Source organism: Pongo abelii, chromosome 5, assembly GCF_028885655.2.
Source record: "Pongo abelii isolate AG06213 chromosome 5, NHGRI_mPonAbe1-v2.0_pri, whole genome shotgun sequence".
NCBI classification, from domain to species: Eukaryota; Metazoa; Chordata; class Mammalia; order Primates; family Hominidae; genus Pongo; species Pongo abelii.
Window position 1 is genome coordinate 134,756,075 of NC_071990.2, and position 24,983 is coordinate 134,781,057.

At 37.7% G+C, this 24,983-nt stretch overlaps 1 protein-coding gene across 10 annotated transcripts in view; it reads left to right on the forward strand.

Annotated features, from left to right (window-relative positions):
• Positions 1-396: 396 nt before the first annotated feature.
• EYA4 (EYA transcriptional coactivator and phosphatase 4) overlaps positions 397-24,983 on the forward strand; it is a 275,190-nt gene continuing 250,603 nt past the window's right edge. For all 10 annotated transcript variants that reach the window (XM_054558174.2, XM_054558173.2, XM_054558175.2 and 7 more), the window contains exon 1: positions 397-502. The gene's annotated coding sequence lies outside the window, so the exon portion shown is untranslated. The remainder of the gene's footprint in view (positions 503-24,983) is intronic.

Here is a 24,983-nt window from a genome sequence, read left to right on the forward strand (position 1 = left end):
CTCACGAGCCCGCAGTAGCCGGTGGCGACGTCGCCCCCGCCCCACCTCCCTGCGCAAGTGCGAGGCTGCCCGCAGCGCGGCGCACGCTCCGGCAGTTCCCGGCTTCGGCGCAAAACTTCCATCCTGTCCACGTGAAGTTGTCGCTGCCTTAGAGAGGGGGAAAGAGCTGCGGGAAAAGCTGGGGAGTGACGACTGCGGCGGCTGGGCGCGCTCTCTCTTTTTCTTTTCTTCTCCTTTCCCCCCTGTCTCAGTCCGGAGTTTTGGCTCCTCTCCTTTCCTCCTCCCCCTCGGAGCCGGCTTCTTCCCCCGCCCCGCTTCTCCCCGGCTTGTGTACGCTATTTGTTGTGGGGTGGCCGAAGGGGATGTCCTGTTTTCACCAGAGGCATAGCGCGAAGGGGAAACTTCGACACTGGAAGGAACGAGAATAAATACTTAATTACGGACGCACTGAACCGCGGCTGGGACAGACACTTCGGGAACCCGAGGCGGACCGGGCGAGGAGGTGAGTGTCCCCTTCTTCCAACCCCCGCCCCAGGGCTCCCGGGGGAGCCTGAGTTGAGAGAACCCCCAAACTTTCCGGGAAAGTGCGCGAGGCTCCGCCAGGGACGCCGAGCGCTGGGTACTGAGGACGCGCAGCTGGACGGTGCGTGGGCGCCTGCGTCCCTGGGGGGCGCTTGGAGGCCGGGTGCCCCACGCCTGAGGGCCCGGGCCGCTCGGACCGCAGCGGTGCTCTCTGCCCAAGAAGACGTCCCCAAGCCCCAAGGGTCCCTTCCGAGCCTGCCTGTCCCTTCCGGGGTCGGCGCTGAGCCTGCGCGTAACGGAGTTCATCCAGCAGTCCAGCGCGCGGCTTCTACCTGCACCCCGCCTCCACCTGGCAGAGGCGCGAGCATCGGGGTCTCCCCCACATCTTTCTTATGACGTATATTACTTTCTGATGACCCCCTAGATGGTCCAGGCGCGAGGATGCTGACCCAGAGTCCTTCGGAGGGTCACAGGCGCCTGGGCTTTCCCGGTGCCGGGTGCGTGTGTACTTTAAAGGCTCGCGTTCTAATCTCCAGGCACTGATCGGACTTTTCAACTGCGGCGATCCCACTTTAATAGTTTTTATGTGGCGTGGACTGAATGTCTCCTACAGTTTGCCAGGGTCGGTGAAATTAGAGGCGCCTTGTCAGAGCAGTCGCGTTCATTGGCTCGAGTAGCGGGTGCCATAGAAGGCTTATAACTTCTCCAAAGGAAGGGACCTGGCTGGGTAGAGCAGGTTTTTCTCTCCTTCCAAGCCTGCTGGATCTGGGGAGGCAGTGGGACTTGAAATGGTTCGGATTTTTAGTGTGGTGAAGCGAGGTTTGGAAGTAGACGTGTGTGCTTGTTTTATTCTGCGCCGCACAGCAACCCGAACTTTCGTTTGGTAGCACTTGAAAGAGTTTTCTCCCTTTGTTTGCGAGATTCTGAACAGCTCGGAGCGATTAGGGAATTTGCGGACCGAGTCCGGTGGCAGAGCTGGGGCGAAAGCGGAGAGCGCAATTTAATTTTTGTCATCTCTTCCCTGCTTGGGGGGATAGTGTCTCCCTTCACCACCACCCCTCTTTCTTCTTCCTATGAAGACAACGGATTTGCGCCTGCGGTGAGCGTGTGTGCGGGAGAGTGGTGTGGGGACTGTCCTCTCTCACCGCGTCCCCTGCGCCTCTCCCCGCCATCCCGAGCGGGCCTAGAGAGTCATTCATGAATCTTAACCTGAGGGCAGAGGAGGAAGGTGCAGGTCCCTCTGCCCTTTCTGCCAAGGTGCAGAATAGCGCCCGAGTGTGTGTTTTGGTTCCAGAGCAGTTCCACGTGGAGCAACTCCGTGTGTGTGTGTGTGTGTGTGTGTGTGTGTGTGTGTTGTGTACTTGATCTGTGAGGAGGTAACAGGAGTCTGGTGTTCAAACCCAGTGGGCCGTTGGCCATTAGTTTGCTTTCCTGGCTGTCATTACAGACACTTCCAAAATCTGATACCTAAGAGAACCAACAGGTTAGGTTTCACATTAAGGGCTCATACTTAACAGTTTTCTTTCTCCCTTACCCCTTTTGGCTTGGCACCCTGGGCTGAACGTAATTGTTGGAGCGAAATACATCTCCTGGAATATGGCATTTTGTTCCTCTTCTCATCTGCGGCCACTTTGTGAACCCTCGGATGTTTGTCAGTTTCAGTGCGGGCTCCTGTGGGATTTAGGTGGGAGTCTTAGGAGCATTTAACAACCGCGGGCTCCCCATCAACAGCTTCTGAAGTTTCACTTACACGTAGGTGACTGACAGGATTGAAAGTTGACGATGGTTTTTTTGTTTGTTGCGTTGTTTTTGTTTTTAAAACCTTAGGGAAAGGATTGTACTTGAATTCCTTTCCCGGGTACGGTTTGGTTTTAAGCAGAATCAGTGCCTCTTTTTTTTTTTTTTTTTTTTTTTTTGTCTTTTAAAATATTATTGGCAAGCTTAAACCTGAAGAACCAAAAACTAGAGGGGGCGGGGAGAGAATCCCCCCAAAAAATATGTGATACGTGATACGAAGCGTTTTAGGAGACTGCATTCAAAGACATTTGTGTATTTTTAAAAATAACATTATCCCAAGAAATAAAAAGCAGTAGTAACAAGAGACAGATTGTTTTGTGTGGAGCAAGACTGCCAGAATCTGATTTTTATGGCAACAATATCGAAAGCAGATATAACTACACCCACATTTATTGTTATAAACCGTAAAAATAGTTTGTTCCACCTGATTAAAAGTTGTAAGTCATTCAGAGTTAAGCCCGTATTTAGAAATGACTGTACAAGAATGTTAAAACCTTTGACAGCTACAGCTTTGAAAGCAACATAATTAGATTTGTTGAAAATGGCTCCTTTCTCTGATTATTAGGGATATGTACTTGTCTTTCATAATAAGTAAAGGTCTACAATCAATATGGTTTTCAAAAGCCTGCTTTCCTTTGTAAATTTCCTGAAAATAGTATGTTTCAATATTTAAAGACCATTGTAACTACCGGTTGGTTCACAATTATAACTGAAATAAGATTTACTCAGTTGTTTTCTTTTTATTAGTATTTATTGAATATTTGAAATTGAATTTCTCATTTCCAAAATAAAACGTCTCACATATATGTATGTATTCACAATTAACACTTCTTTTAAGTAATATGTTTAAGTTTTAAAATTTTTAAAATCTTAAGATTTGTATAAAAAGGAGTGATTGTATAAAAAGGAATAATAATTATTATTAATTGTTAAGAAAAATAGATGCTGAATTTCAGAGGGCTTCTAGAAGCTGGAGAAAAAAATTGCATAGAAGTTTCTTTTTTGACGGGTGACTGGCAGATGAGTTACTTGTCATTTTGCTATAATTTTTTTTTTCTTTTAGTAAGGCTCTTTGGGTTAATAAAAAAGGAAAAACAAGTTCTCCATTTCTAAGAGTTTCCTTTTTGTTTATGTTGTACTTTGGGGTGTAAATAAATTTTACATAGCCACGGGAAATAGAGTATCCAATTTCATGTTTTCAATCTCTGTTGCAAGCTCTAAATGACTGATGTCGTGTCTAAAAATATATTTATATGGCTTGATATTTCATTTTGAAATTTTATGCACTGGAATTAGATTATTTAGAATTTTTAGAAAGGTAGAATGATAGAAAGACCATGACTATTGTTATAAAAAGTTAGAATGTTAGGAAGTTCACAGTCTAACTTTCAAATAATCAAACTTATTTTGCCCACAAAAACTCAGTTTTTATACAGATTTCAAGAAGAGGGGAGATAATCTTTTTCAATACTTAGTTAAGTGTTAAGTAATTTAAGAATGCAAGTATGTATTATGATTTCTCATTATCATTTTTTTCTATTAGGTAGATGCAAGAACACTGGACATTCTGTAAAAACAGGCCCCTCTTTATAAGGAGTTTATTCACCATAGTTCTGTATTGCAGCTGCTGATCATATTTCATGGAGCTGTTAAAGCACTTAAAACCTAAAATTAGGTACTGTCTGGTTGTAAATATTTCAGATCACTTATTTAAGAAATAAATAGAAAAGCGTGCTATCAAAAGTAGGAGACGTTTTAAATCCTCTCATTGAAGAGCTGAACAAACCTCTATCAAAACACCTTCTTCTTTTTTCAGTGAGAATATAATCTTGACAGTTTCTTTTTCTAAATGGATATTATTCTTACATGTACTAAATGCTAAACTCTTATAACGTGCCTCCCTGTAGAGTATCTTAAACTAATTATATTCAGAAATACAGTTGGGGGATTTTATTACAATGGTTACTAGGTGAAGGAAATCAACACCAGGGGAATGGGGTGGCATTGCAGTGTACCTGCTTCTCTCATGAATTTTTCCTGCTGAACTAAGAAATGACATGCTGTTTCAGGCATTTGCCCTGGAGATGGGTGAGATGCAATATGTGTAATACTGCATCTTATAGTTAGATGTGTTTTAATGAAGGGGACACTGCATAGTCATTAAATCATTTTTGGAGCCAAACTTGGCGTCATTTAGCTTGAACTTAAGTGGAAGAAAATGAACAAGAGTTACACATTCAAAAGAAGTACAAGCAACTTTGATTGCTTTTAAGAGGTTTGAAGACTTTGTAAACATTACTGTCACTCAGTATTGCTTGTGGAGCTGTACATTAATATATGCCTTGGTGATATGTCATTTTACGCTTGAAATTTGTCATTCTTAGTGTTTCTCCATCCGTCTTTTTATTAGTAAAGAGATACTGAAAATGAACACCACTATTCTTACTCCCCTAACCCCTTTCACACCTCCAGAAAAAGAGATGAAACTGATTAATTTAAAATAGAAACCATTTTGTGTTATCAAAACCACATTTATATCGTGATTTGAGACAGTTTCAGAGAGTGCACCTCTGAGTCTCACTGTAACCTTTTTTGTCATTGAAAGGTGCTAATTGATCTTAGGGTACTGACACAATAGTATAGTTTGATATTTGAAACCTTTCAGAGTTGGTCTGGCCCTTTTCTTACCCTGAGATTTCAGTGCATGGATGATGAAGAAAGACACCATTCTAAAATACCAGAAATTCTCATTTTTTTCCAATATGAAATGTTTTAATACAGCATGTTCATATTTTTAAAGCTTTTATTTACATACACTAAGTAAATTTATTTTAACGTACTTTTGGACGGTAGGAGAAAGACCTATATGTTCTATTGTGTTAGAATTTTTTAGTTTTTTTTTTTTTTCTGCACAGGTAGTTTATTTAGGTTATAATTTTTAGGCAAAGTCTGATTCCTATTATCACATGAATATTTTCAAAGTGAAATTGCATTAAACTAATGTGGAATAGCTTTCGTATCACCAAGGCATATATTAATGTAGATGTCAAATATGAGAGCATATTTTCTTGAGTATATTTATATCCTAAAGTGTATTTTTAAATAAAAGTGGTCACTTTAGTCTTTAGATAATTACAATTTGGCTGTCATTATTACTATAATATTAATCACTATCACCATCATAACATCATAGCTAGCATTTACTCAGGAATTTCGTGCAAAACACTGTTTTAAGCATTTATATAGATTAGCTAATTTTAATCTTCTTAACTATGTCATAAATTAGGTACTTTTGTTATTCCTGTTTTACAGATAAGGAAGCTGAGACCCAGTCATGCAGCACAATGGAGTCAGGATCCTAACTCCCCAGTATGAGGCCAGCACCCTTATCCTTAAGCATGTGCTGGGCACTTGCTTCCATCAGTCATATACCACCATTTTTAGGTGGTACCTGAACATTTTGTTTTAATAATACTTATGTTTTGTGTAAGGATAACTAGATATTAGAAAAATTTGTCAAATTTTGTATTAAACCTGTAATTTCATGGGCAATATTGTTTGAGACAAAACCAAAAAAAGTATTGAAGTCAAAGAAAAAAAATTAAGTATCTGAAGAAACATATTAAGTAACAGTGAATAAGAATATGGCCTAAATAAGCACAGTCATGAAGGCTGGACAGCAAATGACTGAATTTGGAGAAATGCTATATTTTGTAATGTTTCCCAATTATCGAGAACTTATGACCAGATCTTTTAAATATTTAACTCACATGTAGAATCTTCCTTTGCTTTTCAAGCCTTATCCAAATTGGTTAAACGTTATCAACTTTGTATTTTCTTTGTTTTTGTTTTATGTTGTTTTAATGCTGGTTTTGAATCTCAAATCTGCACATTCATGTTGAACCAACTAATAAGGCTTGAAGAGTTAAAGAGTGCATGATGGACTTCCGGAGGCAGGTTTAAATTATAATGGAGCTGCCCATATTTTGGAAATACATTCAATTTATCTGGTTATCGCATGTGTAAGGTTTTCTCTAGGTAAACACTTTTGTTTTGCTGTTAATAACCTGTTATACAATTTTATAGTATTTTTCCACTGAAGCAGTGGTTTTCATTTTTTTATTTACTTATATACTCAGCCACGGATCCTTTCATTTAAATGGAAACTGACGATATGCCCAGTAGAGAAATGTGCCACTGCTCTAGGTGAAGCAGGATGTAGGTGGCCTGAGAATGACTCACCAACAGTATCCTCTCACTGTGGCCGCCTCTGGAGTTCTCTCTAAGTGTCTTCAATGTACGGAAACTGCTGCAAAAATATTCAAGTCTTCTGACAAAAGGGGTTAATTCAGAGTACCTGCTCTAACATGTTCATGTGGCATCACTAAAAAACAGACTGTCAGATACTGTAAAATATCTCCCAGTGTGATATATCAGCAGAAAGGTGTGTCTACTCTCTCTTCTATAACTTGAGTATCCTTATTAACCAGTCTTCAAATTCGATTTAGCACTGAGAAAATTAAAACTGATCAAAATGTTCCCTATGTGTAGTTACAGGTCTGAATGAGGCACAAAGGACTTGTACCTGCAAAGGCTGACTTTATTAATTAGAACATCTTTCCTCCTTTAAAGACTTTAAGAAGAAACACCAGCAGTGGCCTAACTTGACATGACTTTAGATTTTCACATGTATTATTGCTACTATTTCTGTTATCCTTTCCCCTTTTGTTTTTAAAATGAAAGGGACATTTCTTGTGAAAGACTCCAATTAAATCATAAAAATTTACATTCATGTGCCATTAAGTTTAATTCTACTCACAAAAGCAACAGCACAGAGTTTGAAATTCTATCCCTAATCAAGTAGGTGTACCACATACTGGGAGGGCTCATTATCCACAAGGTCATATATACAATTCACAGACCTCTGCGTATACCCAACGGAGTGATCTATTCATTACATTTCACCTCTGACTTTGAACTCCCTAATGTTAAAAGATTTGAAAAGAGCCGAATGTTCTGATTAAGAGATTGAATATTTCTAACTTAATGTTTTCAGTATGTTGAAAGTGATGATGACTTGGGGGAATCAGCAGATCTCTACATTACCTAATTCTTTTCACTTATATTTGAATGCAAATATATATTTGTGTATGGCTATGACTCAAGTCATTCTCGCTAAATTTAATGACGTAGTAGGTGAATCACATTCAGATTTCCATTTGCAGGTTTTCCAGTAATCTCAAACAGTGCTTCTAGTAGGTAACTTAAGCATGCAAACCTCAATAAACCTGTCAAGAACGGCAATTCTACTGTTTTTTTTTGTTTTGTTTTGTTTTGCATTAACTTTAGTTGATGAGATGATGCTACTGTTATTTTTCTTAGTTGACTCATGAAGAATTTTAGTTTAGGTCTAGTTTTTTCCCTTAATTATTGACTTTAGTTTTTAAAGGTTTCATTCATGAAAATGGATAGCAAAGTTGTGGGTATTTGGTAAATGCTTGTTAAATGCTTTTTCATTATCAGTGTTGCTGAAGACTTGCAAAATTAGAGTGGGATGGATAGATTTCTTTTCTACTCTGCATAGCTTTGAAGACTTTGGAGCTTTTATTGTATCCTTATATTTTTACATACCATTCGCAGGAATATTTAGAGAGATAATCATTGTAACCAACGTCACAGGTCTAATCCTCAGTTATTCAAATTAGCTTTAGGTGGACAATTGTCCTATACACACTTGTTCATATTAATGTCTTTGTCATAACAAGTATAGTTATAATATCTTGATGCCTCTCCTGGGGGCCCATTCTGGACTGTGTTGGAGCTGTCTCTAACACTCTCTCACATCCCTAAGATATTCAACCACATTTGTTCATGATTTTTATGAGGTCCCTCCTGGACTTAAAATTCCTTAAAAAATTTGCCTGCTGCCTATAGGGCAAATTCCAAAATTCTCTGCAGGGAAGATAACCCTTCATGCTGAGAACCTTGCTCAGGTTGCTCTTCTCATCTCTTACTCCCCACTCACAACAACTCTCTTTTCCAGCTGTATGGAAGACTGCAGTTCTCAAATACACCTTGGACATTTCCACTTCATTTCTTTGTGCATGGAATGCTTTTTCTCTGGAAAACATCGCCCCTCTCCCCCTGAAAATATCTTTTCTACTGCTTTTTCAATACTTAAGGCGCAAAATGTTATCTCCTCTGGTAAGTTCCTCTGACCTCCAGAGTCTGAGTTGGATGTTTCTTTCTCGTTACTCCCAAAGCATCCAGCTTCTACATTTAACATAGCCCTTGCCACATTGAAATGTAATAGATTACATTAGTCTAAATCCTGCTTTAAGCTGAGAATTTACTGGAAGGATTAGCTGTATTTGTTATTTCTGTATTGCTAATGCACAGTGCACTGCTGGACATATAGTCAGTAGGTAGTTGTTATATTCCCATTGAATGAATGAGTAGAGGGACTGGGAACAAGAGCAGAGATTGTGACACTGAACATCCCCTCCTTGAGACTGGGAACAGTGAGAAGGGCAGTGACCATTACAAGATGGGACTACCTCAATAACAACCTCAGGGGTTTTTGGTATAAACCCAGTAGAATTGCAGCTGTGAACCCAGGCCTAGGTTATATGTATGTATACGTGAATGTAGAAATGTGTTTATTTCTTACCACTGGGAAGTCAGTGATCTGGTGGATAAGCCAAGGTTCCTGAAAATATCTGGAGATATGGTAATTTCATAGTACTTGAAATCTGAGAGACTCAGTTCTTCCTATAGCACAGTGAGTAAGTAGAAAGAATATGGGGGTTGGGCGCGGTGGCTCACACTTGTAATCCCAGCACTTTGGGAGGCCGAGGCGGACAGATCACCTGAAGTCAGGAGTTCGAGACCAGCCTGACCAACATGGCAAAACTCCGTCTCTATTAAAACTACAAAAATTAGCTGGGCGTGGTGGTGGGTGCCTGTAATCCCAACTACTCGGGAGACTGAGGCAGGAGAATCACTTGAACCCAGAAGGCAGAAGTTGCAATGAGCCGAGATCGCACCACTGCACTCCAGCCTGGACAACAGAGTGAGACTCCATCTCAAAAAAAAAAAAAAAAAAAAGAAGAATATGGAGCCAGGCCACTTGGGTTCAGACCTCAGCTCTGATGTTGACAAGTTTGTAACATCAAGCACATTACTGAAACAGATTTTGCTTCAGTTTCTCATGTGTAACAGAACATGCCTCTTGGGGTTCTGATGAGAATTCAATGAGTAAATATATGTAAATATATTTAGAGTAGTGCTTGATATGAGTATCAGTTACTATTACTATGATTGGGTATCTTTCATTAGATTACCCCCAAATGTTCCCGAGATATTTAGAGCTGAAGGTCTTTTTTGGGGGGCTATGGATTGGTGACCGTAAATGAAGTGTCCAGTAGTCCAAGTATAAATCAGATACTGTGGGTCATCTTGGCAAATCCGAGGTTGTATTTGGAGCCTTAAGAGAAGAGAGCACTATAGGTGCTCAACAGTTGGCATTGGCCATTTACGTTGTGCAGTAGTATTTCTTTTATTAAATATTTCCGCATACAGTAATCTAGATTTTTTTAGAGCTTTAATCTGTGTGGTTCCTCAACTACTTTAAGCAATTGTAAGCACATTATATAATGGTAGTACTTTATAGCCAATATTTAAGTTTCCTCAGTTGCTTTTTTTTTAAGCCTTAAGGTACCAATTATGAGAATTTGTATAATTTTCAATAGTCAGTGGGCTTGATGAACTCAATGTCAACTTTTTAAAAGGTAGCTTTACATATTGCTATGATTCTTACCTTTAGAGAGACAGTAGGAGGTTATTAGTACCTCTACTTACAGAATTTATCACTTGGTCCTTGGATTCAGATATAATGGCTATGTGGCAGGATGGGGCTGAAGGAAAAAGGAAAGTTAAAATATTAATTTTCAAGGTCTCATTTTTACAGCTTATCTGGAACTGCTACCAGGTGTATCTGTATAGTTTTAAAAATGATAATATTAATGTTGTACCGGAATTCTTCAGTATATTTAAATAAGAGTTTTTCAAGCTCTGGTTATTGACATTTTGGGCTGGATAATTTATTCAGGGGATACTGTCCTGTGCCTGGTAGGATGCTTAGTGGCATCGCTGGATGCCAGGGAGCCTCCTTCCCCTGGGTAATGATGGTGTCTCCAGACATTGTCAGGTGTTCTTTGGGAGCAAAATTGCCTCTTCTTGAGAACCCATAACCTAAGCAGATCTTAATATCACTTGATATAGTCAAAAAACTCCCAGGGCTCTGCATAAGAGGATTGTTCTATTTCCAGTCGAGTGTGGAGAATCCTAATACCTTCCTCCCAAGTTTAAACATGAAGTCAAACAATTCTCATTAGTCTGTGTTGATAGATTAACTTTGCACAGAGGGGATTTACAGATAAGCTTCGCACAGATTGACCATCTCCAGCATATTTTCCTTTTCTGGAAATAATATGTGAGTGGGAGTAACAGAATACCTGAGAGAGAGTATGTAGGAAGTAAATATTTATTTGAATCATCTATGTGTCTGTTCTTCTGGTTATTTGTCAGTAGATACTTTGGATTTATTTTAAAATAATGACCATTACCTTTCCATTTCTGTGGGTTCAGTAATAAGAAACTTTTACTTTATTTAGTCTGTAGTGTTAGAAAAGTGAAGTTACCGATAATCACAACTGCTCAAGATTAAAATACTTAATGAGTTAAATTACTTGTTCATTTGTAATGAGAAATTTTCAAAAGAATTATGTGTAGCTTTCAGTTGTAACCACAAGTTCAAGATCTTGAGTTAATAACATTTGTATAGCTGGAAGAAAGTAAAAATAAATATATTACATGTAAAAACTCTCTTTTGTGAATTCTCAGATCCAAACTTTTAAATTCTCATTCTATGGGTTTGATGTTTACTGATACATTTTATCTATGAAATGATATATAATTGATGTAAGTAAATTTGACTGTTGTTTGGGCACCACCCTTACATAATTTAAGCGTATATGAAAGACATTTCAAAAATCACTTGAAAAGAACAAAATGGGAACAATAATGTTCACATAAAGTGAGAGAGGATAACTTTTCCCATATGAGTTTTGGGTTGAATTTCAAAATTATTCTGAAATATGAAACATTAATATTATAAATATATGATTAGACTAATTTTCTTAAGAGTTCTAAACAGTAGATAATTTTTATCTTATTAGAAATTGCAAAGATACTTGAAATTCCACACATATGCATTGTCTAATTTAGTGGTTTTACTTTAATTATATTAGGTAGATAATCATGGAAGCAGTCAAACTAACCTGGAGATTTCACGTCGTTTACTAATTGATGCCTAAGTAGGCAGGGTAGAGGTACTTGAAAACACACACACACACACTCTCTCTCTCTCTCTCTCACTTCCTTTGATTTGTGCTTTAATTTTGAAATGTGTGCTTAGGTGGCAAAGTGGCTGCAAATACAGCATATTGTGTTTGACCAAAATATTTTTCTGTTTCCTAGGTGGAGAAGGACCCTGCATAGCTCCTTGTTAGCAGAGAGATAAAGTGGGTGCTGGGCAACCCAATGATAGGTGGGGGCTGTTCTCGGGGAGTGTTGCAGAGAATTTGAGACAGGGGTTTAAATCACAGATAGTGGAGGAGAGTTCTGCTTCATTCATGGACAGGAAGTCCAAAGAAGTCACAGCAAACTCCAGGTCCATCCAGGCACTTTATGCCAGATATTGAACAGGAAGCCTAGTAGCCCTTTAGTTACTGGAGAACGGCCAAAAACCCAGAGGTTCTATTTTTCCAAATGAGCACTTCCTGGGTTCATAAATCAAGGAACCCCGCAAAGTATTCAAGTCACATATCTCCTTTCTCAGGTTGATTCTTTGTATAGTGGATCCTAATGTGGTAAGACTTACTTATGAATGTTCTATTTCTTATAATGCCATCAGTCACTTCCTTTTTTTCTCCCTGGCATATTATTCTCACCACCCTTAACCTACTTGCCTGGTGCTCTTTTGCTGCCTACCTGGACAAAAAAAAAATAATAATAATTTACTCATCTTTCAAGGCTTAGCTCAAATGTCACCTCCTCTGTGAAGCCTTCCTTAAGGCTCAGGCAGAATTAATTCTTTTCTCTGTGTAATACCATAGCACTTTTTTTGGACTATTAATATAACAGCACATTGTGTTGGGGCTCATTGTATGTGTGTGTCTTCTAGAGAGACTATGAACTCACAGAGGGGAGAGATCATATCTTTTTCCCTCTGTAACCTCAGCACCTGGGGATATTGATGGAAATTAAGTGACTGCATTATTCCATGCGTATCTTTAAAGGGCATTAGGTCCCAAACCAGACATCTGCAAAGGATGAATCCTGTTTACTTTTTGGAAAACTGGTTCTCTTTTGCTTGTGGTCATGAAAGCCGGTTTATTGGTTATTTTCTACTCCAACTTATTTAAAGCCTCATTTGTACCAAAGTGTTACTGATTTTCTAGTGGAAAAAAAGGTGTGTCTGGCATACATTGGTATTTTCAATAAACTGACATTTAAAAGACAGATTTCTCGTTGAGGTTTATGGTCTTCATAATTCTAGTTTTCTCCAGAAACAAACCTTGATCTCTTTGGTTGCCTTCTGCTAAGATCGATTTCATGTTATTTTGAAGAATTTTTAACCCTCAGAATTATAGATTTCATTTGAGAGAAAGCATGTTCTGTATTTGTTTGTGTCAGTGTTTCAAAATGTGAGGACCAAAAATCCCAGATGTATCTATTAAAAATATATGTGGCCTTTTGGTGAGGGAAATTACATCTTTTTTTTTTTCAGGCACAATTGAGGAAGGAAAAAAATTTTGTTTAGTTTTTAGTGGTTTGTTTTTAGACATTTTCCATACAAAGATGAGCAAGACCCTTCAAAAACCACCAATTTGCTTATTTAGGGGGGAAAATCTTCCTATGTCCAAAAATAACATTAAATTAAGATTATTGTTTCCAATAGTTTCAAAAATTGTGGTTTTATTTTCTTGTATGAGTCATTTTTTAGCATAGTGCAGTACGTGATTGCACTACATTATGACAACGCATATTTGCTCTATGTTTCAGTGGGTCACTTTATTTATCAGAGTCAGATGATCAGATGAGAAGAGAGATCTAGCCTAACCCTTCCATTTTGCAGATGAGATGCTGTATTATGCGACCTTAAGACCTTAAGTCATTTACTCAGAACAAAACAAAAAAAGAGAACTTCATGCTGGGGACACTTCATGCTCCCAACTCTACATCTTATCACTTTATTTTTATTTGTTTGTTTCTGATGAGGAGTTGAGAAAGCTGGAATCAGATTACCTTTGTGTATATCCAGGTTCTGCTACTCATCAGCTATGTGACTTTGGTCATGTAATTTTCTGAGTGGCTGTAAGCCATAGTTCCAGCATGTGTACATGGGGAATAATAACAGTACTCGCCTCATGGAGTTGTAAGGAATAATTGAATTCATGCAGGAAAGACACTTGGTTCAGTGCCTGGCCCACTATAAAAGCTCAGATTATAGTTTGAATTGATATCTTTGAATAAAATGCTGAGTGTATATGATATTCAGAGAGGGAAATTTATGCTGCTACAGCAAGTTTTTTTTAATCTGTTATTAAAAAATACAAATAAGTCATACTTTGTATAACATATTAAAACAGAGATGATAGAGGTTACTTTTGAGAGGAATGACCAGAGGGAGCAAGAGAGAGGCTTCTGGAATGCTGATTATGTCTTTTATCTTGGTTTGGTTGCCGGTCATGTGAAAGTGTTTATTCAATAAAAATTCATCAGTGATCAACTTTTGATTTACGTATTTTATTTTACTGTGCATATGTTATACTTTCTTAAAAAGTTTTAAAAATATGGATATATTTAAAGTAAAAAGTGGATTTACTCACTTCTTAATCTCTGCAAATCAGGGTAAGTTGTTATACTTAGGTGTGCATCTTTTCAGGCATTTTTTTTCTATATATGTGTAAATGTAAGAACTATGTGAGGATATAATTTATTTTCATTTTACATTTTTAACTCCAATAGGATCATTGATTTCCTTAAAACTTGCTTTTGATCTGCTGAATCTTGAATATTTTTCCACATCAGTACATATAGTTTTGGGTGCTTCTATTTAATGTATGCAGATATTTCATAATTTCACTGTTCCCCTCTTGGTGTGTCTTTACATTGCTTCCATATTTTTACTATTACTAAGTATGTTGCACTGATGATTTTTATGTCTCTTTGTACATCTGCCAAAAATATCTGTAGATAAAACTCTAGATTCAATATTAATAGATAAATATGTATGTGCATTTTCCGTAGAAAATTCCAAAGTGCTTTTTAAAAAGATTTACGAATCTTGCATCTTTAAGGTAATATTCTCATCTTTCTCACAAAAACCAGGTGCAAAAATTTCAACTTAATTGAACCTTGTAATTATTTGTGCTCTGATTAAGAAGAATGGTTATAGTAGTAAATTCCTTGAAACTCATATAGTAATTGGAATACTCCACTATGATTAGGATAAATAATTCTATTAACGATATATATTTAATATATACATATAATTTATATAATTAGTATCTCACTTAAGAATATTTAGTATTCATTTTTATGAATGCATATTATATTTACTTATGGTTCGTAAGCCCAAATGGTAGGAAGAAATAAATCAGTAATATTATATTCACTACATTTTTTTTTACTTAGTACCATCAAATATTTACCAGAATTATTAGGAGAAATGGTTCTAACTCTCATGTGATTGGTGAGAACTTATGAGGAATGATATATTGTTATTCTAGTAAGAGCCTACTCTGTGCCAGGCACAGTTCTAAGCATCTTACATATATTACGATAGCTTTTGAACATAGAGATGAAAGGTATAGACATTGTATAAGTAATAAATGACATTACTCCATTTTAAATGTGTTGATAAATATTATTATACATGTCACAATATCAGTTATGTCATATCAATGACTAATTTATGAATGTTACTTATTATAATCTGTTTAATGTGAAAATAAAAGTTAATGCATCAAAATCCAGAAAATTGCTACTCAAGTGCTGGCTAAAGTAATCTGATAGATACAGTTTTAAAATGAAGTATATTAATCAGTTGATTTTATTGTTAGATTCTTATATGTAGAAAATTCTGTCTCCAGAATATTCAGTTCTTGTGGTTTTTGGTTAAGATTTTGATTAATCTTCAATGGTTATCTAGTGCCTTTAAAAAGTAGTCCAACTCAGAATAGCTCATGTATTCCTCTTGCATTGAATAAATATGGCTATCAATTTTTGTGGGTTTTTTTTTCCTGCAGAATTTCCTGTTATTCTAAGGGATTCAATAGGGCTTACACATATAAAACTGAAAATTATATTACTATGGGGAAGCTGCTTTGTGCCTTTGAGAAGGAACTCTCTTGCTAACTTAAGTACTGTATGTGTGTAGAATAGCTAATATTTTCCTCCCAAGAAATTTCATGTATGCAGTTAAAACACTCTTAAATTGATTAAGGATTTGTTATATATTTCCAGAAGCACTCAAGAGTACTTTTATGGTTATAAGAGTAGAGTGTATTAGAATGCCAGAAACCAATGAATACGCTAGAGGCCTTCAAAACTGTGCCCAACATTCCTGACTTTACCATATAAACATGTGGGGTAGCCTGGAAAAACAAAACAACTCTCCTTCCCCCAACGTAGGTGAGGCCTACGATGATAACGCTTCAACTGGCTTGAATATTAATTTGATACTTTTCTGTTAGAAGTAATTTTTATTACTTAGCAAATGAAATGGAGAGGTAATAAATATGACTGATATTTATTTCTCCAGTAAAGTATTATTTTACATCAGATTCGACCAGTTACCTTTATCCTTTTTGGAAAATGTATTATACAAACTACCACAGTATTTTGCCTATTAATCAGGGAAGCTAAAAAGCGTTTTATAAACATTGAATCAAAACTCTCACTGCTGTGAGGGAATTAAATTTCAAGAAATATACTCCTTTTATAGGGTGAGAAACTGAAGTATGGAGAAATTACAAGTTTTTCCCAAAGCTATACACTGAGTCATGGCAGACATAGAAATCTACAATTCTGTTTGCCTGATTCAATCTGAAACTTCATGAAACGTAATTTATCCATTTCCTGACATGTGCTTTAGAAGTATATTTCCTTATTTGCTTATTTATGCTCTTATTCATTCATTCATTCATTCATTCATGCATTTATGTACTATTGCCTATTTATGCACTCATTCACTCATTCATGCATTTTAAAAGAATCAGTGTTTTTGTATGATACAGTCTTGATTTAGGGACTGTGAATATTCTGAATTTATATATCTTAGATATTTCTTCAAAGAAACTCATTGCATTTTTTTCACGATCATGAAAAAGAAATTAAGACGTTAAGAAAACCAAGCTGGATTGTCCAAGTGTGGGCCATAGCAGTGTCTATGGGCAGCACCTGAAGCTAATTCAGGAGTGAATCTAGTTTGTTCAAGTGCTTGAACAAGAACTTGGCTGAAGCCCTGGAAGAGATATCCTGGGGCATAGAGTGGGGACAAGGAAAAACCATAGCACTCTTAGAGAGTACTATAAGGACTAGTATCCACATCTCTACCACCTGATGTCTTTACATTTGGTTCAGTCAAGAGAGAGGGGGCAAATTATTCTGCTTCTCATTCTGCCATCTTCCTGATTTCAGTTCTCACACTTTAAATTCTTTTTTATTGCGATCTTTTTCTTACTAGTTTAACCAGTATTTTCCCACGCTTTCTTCACCAAATTCATTTCTTTTCATAAGCTTGCGGAGTTATATTTTTTGATCGAACTGCTGGGGTTACAAATAATTTGAAATGAGGAAAATGTCTAGCAACTTCTCTCAGTCCAGTACCCTGTAACAGAGACTTCAGAGTATGTAGTGATGATACCTGCCCTCCTCCCTTTCTATAGAGAGTTTAGTGGGCAAGTTTTTTGGCTTGTTCTCTTGTTCTTTTCTTGCAGCCCCAAGACTTAGGACTCAGACTTGGTTTCTGCTTGTATGGCTCTCCATCTCTTCCCTTGGAAGAGTTCTTTCCCAGGGGGCTTTTTAGGTCCAAGAGCATTTGGACCCCTGGGAGATGAACTTGTAGATTCTACAAAGAACGTCCAAGTACCAGGCAAACCACATCTTCCTGTAGCTTAAACGTTAGTCTTTTTTTCCGCCTTCAATTTTACTGAAGAATAATTTAGTCTCCAACAAACAAGCAAACAGAACCCTAGGGTCTTTCTCAAAGGCGCATTCTTGCTGCTTTGAAGATTATCATCATTAATTTCTATTTCAGCTAATGGGTTTTCCTTTACATTTTTATTTGAGTATAAATGTGATACTTCAGTATACATTCATGTTGATCTATATTAACATGTCAATTTATAATTGAGTGATTAAAAAAATAATGATGCACTATGACCTAGTTTATATCTGCCTTCCACTTAATGCATTTCCTAAGCAATTATGCTTTTGTGGCTGACTGAATTCCCTCATAATTCCCTGTTGGGAAACAAAGATTTTTTTTAAATTGAAAAAATGGTCTTGTTAACCAGGGGCACCGTACTTAACTTAAGAGAAAAAGATTAGGAATGACATGAGTGACAGCATACTCCTAATATCTAACAGCCTGCCATACATGTGAAAGCAGGACACATAGCAGGGAAGCATAACGTTGAGTTGACTCAAAACACCAAATGTATTTGATACATTATATTCTGAATTCTTACAACTTCAGCCCTTTTAAAGGTCTTTGGATTTTTAGAAGCTATGAGGGCAGTTTTTGGTAAAGGTGGCCCTACTTTAAATTCAGTTACACAGTCAGTGGAATGATTTTTATATTCAAATGCTACAGGGGAATTTATTGAGAGGAAAAAGGGTACTCAAACTTTCCTGGATGCCTCAATTAAAAATCTGGATCAATAAAATTATCCTCAAGTGCCCCAAATTTAAGGAAGGCAAACAGCATCTTATTTAATTACATTCTTAATTAGTATTCACTATAGAAACAATTCAAATCAGTAACTTGGCATTAGGTGAATCAGATTTATTGCTATATTATATAACTGTCATGTTTACTTTGTTGTGTTTGGGACTCCTCCCTTCCCATAATGAAGAATATGACTCACAGGTGTCACACCTTGATTCCTGAGAAATTGATGTTATAGAAAAGTTTTTTGGAAAGATATAATTGTGATTTTGTTATTGTTTTTGTTGTCATTATTTTCTTTTATGGGGATGGGCACACACTTCTTGAGATTTACCAGATTTACCTTGTAGTTCATAAATTATTTCTTTAGATGTATCTAATTTGCTGTTTAGTTTGTTTCTTGTAAAAAAAAATTCAGTGAATATATTTTTAAAAACATTTTTATGGTTCTCTTCCAGATTTGTGTGTGTATTTTTTTCGTGTGTGGCTTTTCAATTTTATTTCTATTTCTTTTGTGTCTGTTTTAAGTATACCTATCTAGTTTTTTCCACATTGCTCTGTAGTTTCACATTCTTACATTCCTAATTTTTTGTTGTGGCTACTCTCTACTGTATTTTGTTTCTTTATGTAGCTTATAATTTTTTTTTTCTTTTTGAGATGGAGTTGTGCTCTGTTGCCCAGGCTGGAGTGCAGTGGCACGATCTTGGCTTACTGCAATCTCTGCCTCCTGGGTTCAGGCGATTCTCCTGCCTCAGCCTCCCGAATAGCTAGGATCACAGGCGCCCACCACCATGCCCAGCTAACTTTTGTATTTTTAGTAGAAAAGGGGTTTCACCATGTTAGCCAGGCTGGCCTCAAACTCCTGACCTCAAGTGGTCTGCCTGCCTGAGCCTCCCAACGTGCTGGGATTACAGGCATGAGCCACTGCACCTGGCCTGTAGTTTGTAACTTTTGGTGGATTTCTCTCTCAGAATCCTTTGTACTCTATGGAGCAATTTTGCATTCCCCATTTCAAACCTCTAGGTCAGTCTTTATTTTATTTTATTTTTCTGTCTTGAGGTTTCCATACCACAGATGCAGTAAACATTTAGAATTTACATTCTGCAAGGCTGAAGTTTTGATTTATCTCACTCAAGTGATTATTTTCTTTTATTCTCTTCCCAAAGGCTCCATCATAGGACAGGCTTCTTTGCTGAGTCTGATGGTGGGCCGAATTTTTCTATCCCTCCTCCAATAAATGTGACAAACTTTTCAGACTCCTTCCTCTGTGGATTGCCTCTTGCTTTTGCTTCCTGCCTATTGCCATAAAAGAAGATAATGACAACAAAACAATAACAACACAAACGTAAACATACCTTTTCCTCTTAACTTTTCCATATCATCAATTTCTCATGAATTAAGGTGTGATACCTGAAAGTCACATTTGCCTTATCAGTTATATTCATATAGTTCCTTTGTCTTATTGATGTATCTCTCATATTATCCCTCATATCCACTTCTCCAGGCCTTTTTCCACCCCATGTCAGTCTAGATTCTCTTGGCTTCTCACTTGGAGCGTCACAGCAGCCTTCAAGTTGCCCCTTAACTCCACTTCTTGTTCATCTTGTTTGTCAGAAATCTGAAGTAGATGTGTTGTTGCAGTGATATCACATGTGCCATTCTTTGTTTTGGGGGTTTTAAGGCTTTTAAGTTATCAAAATATCGTAATAACCAATTGTCTTAATTGTATTTTGTACTTATTCTCCTGCTTTTGCCAACTTAAAATGTCTTAACATCCTGTTAATAGTGAATGCTCATGCTTTCCTATTCCCTTTTTTTTCACATGTCCATCTATAATTGTTTATTGATTATATCAGTCTCTCAACACTAAAGGCACCAGTCACAACTTTGATGTTATACAGAATGACAACTAAAAGGTGACAAATCCTAATGACTTAATCGAGGTGTTGTTCATTTTTACAAGCTTAGCTGAGTTCAGAGAATTGGTAAAAGACTGGTGACTTTTGGCTACTATCTAATTATAATTGGTTAATGTAGCTCCTGGAGATCAGTGGTTAGTATGATACTCTTAGTTGAGCAGGGTTAAAAATAATTACATTTGTTTAAGGAATTGCAGATACTACTCTACTGTACAGCAAAGAATGTTAAAATGTTTTAATTCAGTATATGAAGAGCAAAATATAAAAACAGGTTTTCTTCCACTCTCACTAGCAAGCAAAGTGGTCTATATTTTTGAAACATATTTTTTGTTTAATCATAATAAAATATAATACAAATGTTATTAAAAAGCCTATTTTATGGATGAAGACAGTGATATTTAGAGATATTAATTAGCTTTTCCAAGATCATACGTTTATCCAGTAGTAAAAGCAAGGATTCACAAGCTGATCTATTTTATTCGAGTCTTTACTTGGAATCACTAAACTTACATTCCCTTTAGCAAAACTATCCTTTACATCTCTAGGGTTTCAAGAGTTCAATGCTAAACTTGGGAGATCTATTCTTAAATTATCTCAAAGTGGAACACATTTTCCTCAGGAGGATCATAAAGTCATCAGATGTGTGGTAAGCAATATATACAGTCATATACTCTTCATCAAAAAAGGTTTCCAGGTTACACAGAAGAGAGATTTATGGCTGAGAAAAAGGCAGACTGCTTCTAAGAAAGGCTTCAAATATATTCTCTTATAGCAGGCTACAGGAGAGCCAGCTAGATGAACCATTACAGTGTGTACAAAATGCTCAGCAGAATAATTTCTCAGTACTGGTAGGGAAGAGCAATAGGAGTAACACAAGAGAAGGAAAGTCGGTCTGCAGAGTCTGCCTTAGTATCTGTAGGGGTGATGAGGTTGCTTGGGCTAAGAATTCTTTCACATGTCTCCCTGGGACAATTCACTCATAATTCTGTGTTTTCTAGGCTATCTAGGCAACCATCACCAATTAGTAAACACAAACAAAATAGAACACCTTGTTTGGACCTGCTTGTCAAAAATCAAGTGACCATAATTTATAATTCCAGGAAGACTTGCCATCGAATGAACTTATGACAAATGACCCAAATGATTGTCACAAAGTAGAGCTTGTTGTAATTTTTAGCATGAGAAGTATGAACCCCATTATCATTTTTTAAACATTTTGAGTTAAATGGACCGTTTTGCAAAGTCCATGTTCTATCTTTATAGACAGTTCAAAAATAGCTCAGCATCTAGTTTGTAGATTGGCTCCATTTAAGGAGCTTGAAGTCAGGCAAGGTGCTCATTACTATTCACCCAGATCTGTTTCTTGGATACCTCAGCTGTTTTTCTTTTCTACGGCCAGGGAGGAGAGTCATGTGCATAGTCCAAGAATGTGCATCTCCATGTCTCTGAACAGTTGGCCATAGAATTGGAGCTAGGTGTTCTTTGTTTGTGCCATTGGCTTTCCTCTCTGGCATGCTTCCCGGGTGGTTGGAGCCAGCCAGTGCCTGACCCAGCTTCACAGACCCAGTAATGAAATTTGGAGGGCAGAGTAGGTAACTAGGTACACAGGAACTGTAAAGCAATGCCCATCTGGACAGGTGATCACAGCTATAACTTCTCAATAATGTAACAGGAATATAAACTGTTAGACTTCCTATACCATTGTAGTGTAAAGAAGATAATTGCGGCACTATTCACAATAGCAAAGACTTGCAACCAACCCAAATGTCCAACAATGATAGACTGGATTAAGAAAATGTCGCACATATACACCATGGAATACTATGCAGCCATAAAAAATGATGAGTTCATGTCCTTTGTAGGGACATGGATGAAATTGGAAATCATCATTCTCAGTAAACTATTGCAAGGACAAAAAACCAAACACTGCATGTTCTCACTTATAGATGGGAATTGAACAACGAGAACACATGGACACAGGAAGGGGAACATCACACTCTGGGGACTGTTGTGGGGTGGGGGGAGGGGGGAGGGATAGCATTAGGAGATATACCTAATGCTAAATGGCGAATTAATGGGTGCAGCACACCAGCATGGCACATGTATACATATGTAACTAACCTGCACATTGTGCACATGTACCCTAAAACTTAGAGTATAATAATAATAATAATAATAATAATAATAATAATAAAAGATAATTGAAGGCTGTGAGGATAGCTCACGAAATGCAAGGAAGAATTGGACAACTAAGCAACAGGAAGAGCAGAGAAACAGTGAGACTTTGGGAGTCACAAGATCTGGGTGCTTAAATTCTGCCAGGACTTTCTTGCCATCTTCATTTTTGCTCCTCTTTCTCGGTCAGTTCTCTTCTGTCTTTCCCTACAGACCAGCTTTTTTCCACATGGATATGAAATGTTTCCAAGTTTTATATCCTAGGGGTTTTGCCACTGAAGGAGGACTAGCCTGATATTTTCCCAGACTCATGCTAAGGAAGATGAATCATTAGGTCCAAGTAATTTGGTGTAACTGGAGAAGACTTGCAGACCCTACCTAATGGGTTAAGCTGGATATGCATCTGTGGGAGGGAGGTATGTTGTATGTGTATAATACACATGCAAGCAAACCTTAATATTGTACAAGATATGCTTCTGAAAATTTACTTGCAGTTTGAAAATCTGGAAGCCAAACAATAGATCAACTGTTGTGAGTGTTAGAATTTAGTGTAGTGGCACTTTCTGTGGCCCAGGCAACTCTGCATAGGTAGAAAGATTCTTGAAAGCCCCACCCAGGTTGGAAAGGGTCTGTGTCAGAGGTCATGTGTGGGACTCTTCAGGCACCTGTTTCCCCATCCCAGGGTCTGCACATGGACTGGAACAAAAGTTTTGGCAGCTGCAACTTTTAAATCTTTTCCCAAGGATATGCTAGGGATTTAAAGCAGTAGGGAATGTACTCCCCCACTTTCCCTTGTTTTCCTTTTCACTGCAGCAAGAGGCAAGTATAGCCCTCAGCCGCGATTGTACCCTCACAGGTGACTCATGTACAGGTCCCAGGCTCTGGTTGCAGGACAGTGTGAGGCTGGTGACAGGGTGAGAGAATGCCGAGAGAATGGCGGGAACAATGGAACAGGACTGAGGGAGAAGGAAGAGGAATCGTCCCCAGAACTCCTACTTGGGACAGTGGTCCCAGGGAGCAAAAATCACCCCTGGAGCCCCTTCAAGGGGCCTTTTGGCAGAGCGGTACTACCGCTAGACGCTGCCATGGCTGCAGGTAGGACTGATTAAAGAATTTCTGTTTTTTTCTAAGGACAGGGTAAAGCTCTGAATTGTTTTTAGAGACTACATTCAGATCTATACTTCGGAACCATCACTCTGGTTGCACTGTGAACAGTAACGTCCAGGGAGCAGGACTGGAGGGAAGGAGACCATTACGTGGCTGTTGCTCCTGCCCAAGCAGAGAACAATGATGGCGGAACTCCTGTACTGGCAGAGAGGAGAGAGAGGAGGGATTTGGCGAACTTTTGGAGGTATTGATAGGACTTGGTAATATATTGAATGTGGAGAGCAAATGGGCAGGGAGTCAGTGACAAAGCCTAGGTGTTTGACTTTGATGACTGGCTAAGCCTGTGCCTGTTGTGTACAGAATCTGGAGGTTTCGCAGCGTTGGTCCTCATTCCATGCCAGCCTGGTGTGGAGTTGAGATCTGTCCCCTCCACTCCATGTTCACGTTTCTTTAGCCGGAGCAAAGCATGCCTGGACAACCTAGGTTTCTTTCTTTCTTTCTTTTTTTTTTTTTTTTTCTCTAGAGAGATAGGGTCTCTGCTCTGTCACCTAGAAGAAGTGCAGTGTCGTGATCATAGCTCACTGCAGCCTTGAACTCCTGGCCTCAAGTGATCAGAGGATTAGGTGTATGTCTCTACAAACTTCTCAAACCTCCTTCAGCATCTCATTCCTTAAGGGACCTTACAGTCTCTCCCACCTGGACGGGGCCATGGTGCCTCATTCCATTTCTGAGAGTTGTCCTAAAACTTTATATAGAAACTTGATATTATGTATTTAAATAAGAAGAAATGTTGAATTTGTAATTCTGATTTTCTAAGACAAGAGTTTGTAGCTCACTTCTAGCAGAGTTAAAGAAAAAGATATGATGAATGGTCTATATTTAGAAAACTGCGGAAGAAATAATCTAATATGGAATGGGTGAGGTTGCTACAGGTTGGTGCAAAAATAATTGCGGTTTCTGCCATTACTTTCAGTGGCAAAAACCGCAATTGTTTTTGCACCAACCTAATAATACTGTTTGAAATTCTTCTTTTCTGGTGGAACAGTCTTGAGATAGAGCGGGAACTAGATTATTGCCTCATAAAACAGCATGCGGTTACTGTTATTCCTTAATCTTATATCTTTATTATGAGGTAATGCTTCTCTTACTTGATTTGGAGAATGTTCCCATCTTTTTCTCATATATTTGTGAAAACTAAATGTTAAAGGATTTAACATAACAACCATTGCTAAATTATGATGTAAAATAATACTGTGTCTGCAATTAGCCTAGGTAGTTTTACTTGGTTCAATAATATAAAATCACTAGGCTCATAATATTTTAGTACCTTAGTGTGATTGGCCAAGAAAAAAATTCACGTTACCATAAAAAGTCAAACTAAGTAACAATTAATCTAAATTTCAAGGAAATATAAAGCAAAGTATTATGTTGTAACATGGAAC